This window comes from Labeo rohita, chromosome 13 (assembly GCF_022985175.1).
Source record: "Labeo rohita strain BAU-BD-2019 chromosome 13, IGBB_LRoh.1.0, whole genome shotgun sequence".
Taxonomy (NCBI): Eukaryota; Metazoa; Chordata; class Actinopteri; order Cypriniformes; family Cyprinidae; genus Labeo; species Labeo rohita.
The window spans coordinates 29,950,394-29,957,898 of NC_066881.1; the positions used below are offsets into that span (position 1 = coordinate 29,950,394).

At 33.6% G+C, this 7,505-nt stretch overlaps 1 long non-coding RNA gene across 1 annotated transcript; it reads right to left on the reverse strand.

The window, feature by feature from the left end:
- Positions 1-876: 876 nt before the first annotated feature.
- Positions 877-6,975, reverse strand: LOC127175061 (uncharacterized). Its single transcript, XR_007828936.1, has 4 exons — positions 6,464-6,975; positions 6,003-6,118; positions 3,938-4,056; positions 877-1,025 (listed from the first exon to the last, which is right to left on the reverse strand). It is a non-coding gene; the product is annotated as an uncharacterized LOC127175061 (long non-coding RNA).
- Positions 6,976-7,505: the final 530 nt, after the last annotated feature.

The following is a 7,505-nucleotide window of genomic DNA, read 5'->3' on the forward strand; positions in this document are numbered from 1 at the left end:
TGCAACTTTGCATATGCATGGGGAGAATCTAACAGGGTGGAAAAGACTGCTTATCCTGTTAACAATCATGATCTGACATGACTTTTCTATAATTGAGCAAATTAAATATTTTTTGGGGATTTTTGATGACAGATTGATGTGTTATGCTTGACAAACACATGATATTGTGGGAAGGTGTTAATGATGCCACTTCCTCTTCAATATGTCATTTAAAGTGATAGTTCACTGTTATGAAATAAGTGGATGTGCTGGGAAATTAAAAATGCAGTCTATAATTTATATATATATATATTTTTATATATATTTTTTTCTACTGTCAAATTTTTGGTGTTTCTATATTGAAATGCACAGAGTCAAAAAAATAAATAAATAAATAAAGACAATATAGACAATTAAAAAATATATATTTTAAAATTATATTTAAGCTTGCAAAATAATAATAATAATAATGGTTTGATTTTTTTTTTAAAAAGAGCAACCCCCTTCATATATTAGTCAAATGTCATCTATTTATTGTCAGAATACTTAATATATTTTGTAATTTATATACAGATTTCAAAATAAAATAATATATAAATATTCATTATAACTAAACATAATTTAATATAAATAACAGATAAATAATAAAGACAGTATTATGTTTAAAGATGATGCAATTCAAATCTTACTATGATTATTTACTCAGGCAAACAAGTTTCTGTTTGCAATTAGCAGAAGAAATTATTTTTTAAATTAATAATTTTATTGATGAAACTTATTTGCTACATTCTTTGTGTATTTATTGTTAAAAACAGTTTTGTATACTTTTAATATTTTTTATTCATTGTTCTGTTAATCACTATGCCATATTTAATCAACATTGCTGGAGGTAACATCCACAAATGTGAGGTCACCTGGAGAGGTAAGGGTTAAGCGTCTGTCATTCCCTGTGTGGCCCATTCCACCCCATTCCTGCTCCAGAATGAATCAATGCTGAGCTGACAGATGATGATGTCAGCAATCTTTCAGTTTTACTGAGTCAGTACCTGAAATGCCAACAATAAAAGACAATTAAACTTATGCAAAACTTCTTTATACTGTGTGTGTGTGTATATATATATATATATATATATATATATATATTTAAATTCTTAGTGACCACAGCAACATACTGATTAAAATGTTAATTTGGTTTAAAAAAAAAAAATCCTTTAAATCACACAAATTCAAAAATGCAAGTATGATAGGAGCCAAAGACCAGCAGCCTTAATGAGTTTATTGCATGTGTTTTTATCCACCTCTATCTGTTCATCTTTTCTCTTTGCTTGTCATTTTGCACTAAAGTGCATGTTTGAAGACTGACTGCTAAGTTTGTATTTGACTTTTTCATTATGTCCCATAAATTCCTGAGAAGATAACATTTTCTGGATACTTTACTCTGGCCATAAAATCCCATAAGACATTGCCATTAGCAGAGTGTTGACACAAGGCATGCAACAGCTGATTGATGGATGTTAAAAGCGCGACACGCTGCAGCAGTTGCAAAACGAGGATGGCGAGAAAAAGAGAGACAGAGAAGGTTAAAAAAAGACAATCCACACTCTCTTCGCAGCAGATAAGACGTCTTTGTTCTCTGCTGTCTGTGACACACGTGAAAGACTTTAGACAGAGCTGCATGGGTGGGAAATTAAAAACATCTCCAAATCACCACTCATCCCCTCAAAACAAAACGCCCTCATTACACATTACGCTGCACATTAATCCAGCTCAAACTGATTCTCACAAAACTTTGTTGCGCTGAAGACAATTTTGTGGTATTATGATAATTACTAGATTTTTACATTATCTGAATAAGATGGTGCTTGCCTGTGCAAAAACCCGCCAGCATAAAGATAGGGTGCAGTGGTTGTTAACATATTGCAAGCTTGTTTATAGGCAGTTAGTAAGGTGGTTGCTAGGTGGTGCACATTTTAACATTTTATTGCCTTTCACGCAAAAATTATAAGTTTGATCATAAAGTCAACCTTTCACACAAGCTACAATTTAAGTTTTATAGTCAATTGTTCACGCCAAAAAGGAAAATATGCTAAAAATTTGCTCACCCTCAAGACAGATTTGGAGAAATTTGCATCTCTTGCTCACCAATGGATCCTCTGCAGAGAATGGGAGCCGTCAGAATGTGAGTCCAAACAGCTAATAAAAACATCACAATAATCCACATGTAATCCACACCACTCCAAACCATGAATTAACGTCTTGTGAAGCGAAAAGCTGCATGTTTGTAAGAAACAAAGCTAGTCCCTGTTGTTCTCTAACATAAAAATTCACTGTTTACAACTATTTTTGCTTGTAAACTGTACCTGATCTGTGTATATTTCTCTCCTGTTTCAGACGAGACAACTTTGATGGGAAAAACAGTATTATGGATAAAGGACTCGCATTTTAGCTGAAAGCAACAATTTTAAGTTAAAAACATCTTTTTGCTTCACAAAACGTTAACTGATGGACTGGAGTGATGTTGATTACTTGTGAAATATTTTGATGTTTTTATCAGCTGTTTGGACTCTGGATTCTGACGGCACCCATTCACTATCCATTGGTGAGCATCTGATGAAAATACAAACCCATCTACACCTTGGATGGCCAGAGGGTTGGAACATTTTCAGTTTTTGAGTAAACTATTCCATGAAGTAAATCTTAGATGTCTAACCAAGAATAAAACTGATGCTCCCAAGAGAATTGTTTTTATACATGACTTCCCTTTTCCAGTTTTGCTTTCATGTATTTCTATGCATGTTGACTTTTATTTCCGTGACAAATCCTCATGCCATATCAAATGGCTTTAAGGGCAGTTAAATGTTTTATTGGTTTATCTATGATACAGTGAAATGAGCCTTCAAATGTCATAATAAAGATTTATTGAGGAGCCTGAACAGGTGCAGAACAGCTGCAGAACAGGTTCAGATAAGACATGCTATGAAAGTAGCAGATCATAAAATATACAAAATTTCTGCTCACAATGCAATGCCCCAGCTAATGACTGTAAGATGTGCAGCGGTATATGGTTTACTATATATTTACAAGGGCACCAAAATGTTTTAGGACAATGGAAGGGATGGTTCTCACCAAAAATTAAAAAATAATTTACTCACAATCATGTAATTTTAAACCTGAATGACTCATATGCGGATCACAACAAAGATACTTTGAAAAATGTTTCAAAGGTTTTTATACTTGTAAGGTATGTTAAGTTGATTTTCTAGAATTATATAAAAAAGAGAGACATTTTCCATAATATAGTCTTCTGTTTATCTATATATCTTCTTCATCATAGATGAAAGAAATGGAATATTTTGTATTATGAAAACACACTTAACGTCTGTCCGGTATTCAATTAGATACAAAATATTAAGCCATCTGCTAACAAATGATCCTAGTGTCCAATCTATAATCATATTTTTATCATATAAAACCTAACGAACATCTTAAAATTGTTTTACTTTATATTTGCCACCTAGTTTTATATATTGTTATATAACGCAGTGACATTCAAAAACAGTCAACACAGACATTCATGTCTAAATGTGTTTTTGTGGTCAGTATGCAACTAATAATTATATTTTGCATATATTATGGTTGATCTCACTATTGCATCTGATAACTTACGTTATCAATATAATTATGCAATGATATCCTCAATCTGCCCCGAAAACATCAGGATTTTTATTGCTATTGGTTTTAGTGTATTGTTGTTTGTGAGTGAACCATTAGTAAACATACCAGCTGAGTCACACATCTGGAGTCAATTATGCTTCATTAGACGGAGTCTATCCATCATCGCATGCAGCGGTTAATGGCTCTGGGATTATAGTGTGTGTATGTATGACTTAACACTGTAGCTCACACACCCTCAATGAAAACCATTTCCCATGGATCTTATTGTAAACAGTAATCCTACCGGATCTCAGCAGGGTGGCGTCGGAGCGTCTCCCCTGCACGGACTCCCAGTGTGCCCTGGCATCAGGCCAGCGGTCTCCTCGAATCTCTGGTACCAGTCTGCTACAACAGGAGCGTAACCTAAAATAAACATCAATGAGCAGGATCAATGGCATTAACAATAAATCAGTCATTCCAAATATATGTTACCGTTCGTCTACAAATCTGCAATTACTATGAGCTCATCATCCAGCAAATGGAAATTCACCCAACACTGATCTCATCTGCCAGAGTGGACACTGACAAATAGGAACCACATATGGTTCTGCTTACATGCACCGAACACATTGCAGAATTTATTTGTATGTTTATGTATGTATATGTTCATACACCCTAAACCCATCAAAACATCTTTAATATCATATAATATAAAATACAGACATGCATTAAAAAAAAAACATACACAAACGTACAGATTATTTGTATATATATTGGTTTCATTTGCACATATAAATAAAATATATTTCGCTGACATATATGGCTGCTACATACTAACAATAGCTACATATAGGTAACTTGTATGGCAATATCACTCTAGATATTGGACAATACAGGACATAATTTTAGAACCAATCATCTAAAGAAAGCCCTGTATAATGGACCCTTTTCACAAGCCTGTGATGACGCGTTTCAAAAGAAACGTAAAGAAAAAAAGAAATCGCAAAGAAATTATGTCTCTTATGTTTCTAGACCCTTCTTTCCCGGCTGGGATCGTTTACAACTGCATTTGTGATCATTTGAAGCCGCATTTAAACTGCATTTTGGAAGTTCAAACTCGGGGCACCATATCAGTCCATTATATGGAGAAAAATCCTGAAATATTTTCCTCAAAAAACACAATAGGAACTTTAAGCAACAGCTTCCAATGGAATGGCTAGGATGACCTGTAAGCTGTTACACCGCCGTAGCAGAGAACGTAAAAATCATTAAGCAACCATAAACAAGACAGCGCAATGCGGCATTCATTTATTTAAGTACCCGAGGTGCTGTTGCCAACGGTATACAAATGTTTGTACAAATAAAAAAAATCGTTAAAATTAGCTAAAAATTAGTTTAAAACATATCGACACAGATTAAATGAAAGACTAATGGTAGAATTGTATACTGATGGAATTTCAGTGGTATAAACTATAAAACATAACATTTATCTACCTAATCTTTCACGCTGTAAAGACTACGGCAAACCAGCTGTTCTCCCATAGTAGACGGCTACAGCAGAACGTCAAGAAGTAGCAGTTAAAGTCACAAATGCGCAATATGACATCGGAATGCTGTTGCCGTTCCACCCATGGCTGCTGCTTAAAGTCTCGAATTTCTTCTCATTGGAGTACTATAGACTGCCAAAAGTTATAACAAATCAAGGCAAATGTGGTTGGCCAAACTGAACCAGGATTTGTGTTTCTTCGCATCATTTGTGCCCTTTCCTGCTAGCTAAGTCTGTTTCTATATGTTATAGCCTTTTCCACACGGTTTTTCCTGTGGTTTAGACAGCATAAATTACCATGTAATCCATATAATCCATGCTGTTGTTTACCGAGTACCTCCAACATGGCGGCACATCCGGGTAACTAACCAAATCATGACGTAAGTGCAAAACCCTTGATTGACTAGTAAGTTATTACTAGTTATTACTCAACCGTCACAGCCCATCCCTAACTCACAAAGACACGCCCCCCTTCGCTGGTGTATCTGATAAGCCATGTTCAATCATGTTCTCACCCGGTGAAAAATACACTGTGCAGCAAAGGTAAAACTGACATTTTACTGACAGACAAGACAGAACAGGTTACTTTGGGTATGGAACAATGTCTCCAATTACAAATTTTGTAATTTTTTAAAAAGAAATTGAAACAAATAAACAAATACTGTTTTGTGGCTCTTTAAGGTGTTGCGACAGATCACTGTATCGCCTTAGTTCGAACAGCACATCAACCAATCATCTCTTTCTCTTTACTAGTTAAAGCATGACATAATCAACGAAATCAGAAGGTATCTTGTTTGAACCGTGAAAAGACATCAATACACACCATGTTTTAAGTTCAAGTCCATCGACGTTAATCTACTCCCATGTCTGGTTTGTTTGTCAGACAAAAATGCCAGATTCAGCGTTTTGATTGGTCAGATCGCCTGTCAACCAAACTCCCTGCAAACAAAATATGAATTCAATTAGACCGCAGAACAGAAACAACTGAATTTAATGATCAAAACTACAACAAATAAAGTTAACATTAAAAAAGAAGGAAAGTTCCTGGAGTAGCTGTGCAGCACATTAGAAACGTAAACAAACAGGGCACCTATCAATTGAATTAAGGCTAGAAACAATAGGTGCAGTAACTGGTATTTTTCTGAACACTATCGTTACCATGCAAAATGTTGGTAAGAGTAGTAATTTCCTCCACAGCATTACAACATTTCCTGTTCTCACCTGTAACCCTCCATCAGTCTTTAATGGTCAGTCAGACTATGGTCCAGACAGCAGGTGACTCACCTGTAGAGTAAACTGCCCCAGAGAGTAATATAAACCAGACAGAGGTCAAAACTCTGGCACATCCTGAGGGCAAAGAGCACACTGGGTCAGTTATTGGTCTGCTTTACAGAGCCTGGTTGATAGTCATCTTTAATGGAAAAAAAAAATTATATGTAATTATATGTAGTTTCTGAACAGTCAGATTTTGAATGTTTTTTTAAAAGAAGTCTCTTCTGCCCACTAAAGCTGCATTTATTTGTTCCAAAGAACAGCAAAAACAGTACAATTTTTAAATATTTTTATAATGACTTTTCTATTTTAAAATGCAATTTATTTCTGTGATTTCAAAGCTGAATTTTTATCATCATTACTCCAGTCACATGATCCTTCAGAAATCATTCTGATATTCTGATTTGTGGCTCAGAAAACTTTTATTTTTATTTTTATGTTGAAAACAGCTGAGCAGATTTTTTTAAATGTCTTTATCATCACTCTTTATCAATATAAAGCATCCTTGCTAAATAAAAGTAATAGTAATTTCTATAATTTCTTTCCCTAAAAAAATAATAATTATACTGACTTCAAGCTTTTGAATGGTATAGTGTAAAATGTTAATGTTAAAAAGTAAAAAGTTAATGTTAAAAAGCTTTTTATTTCAGATAAACAATCTTTGGATCTTTCTATTCATCAAAGAATCCTCAAAAAAAAAGTACTCAACTGTTTTAAATATCGTTAATAACAATAAAAAGTGTTTCTTGAACAGCAAATCAGCATATTACAATGATTTCTAAAGGATCTAATGATTTCTAAAGAAAATTTAGCTTCAAAATTGCAGGAATAAATTACACTTTTAAAAACACTGAGACTGTTTAAAAACTTTTTGTATATATAATTTTATAATATATAATTTTATATCATGAGTTAGTAGATCACTAATATATAAATGTAAGCATTTATTTATTTATGACAAATATTCCTACAAAAACTTCTTTTCAGAGAATACATAAAGAGAATAATATATCTTTTATTTTTGTGTTTATTGTATTTTATAAAATATGTTTAT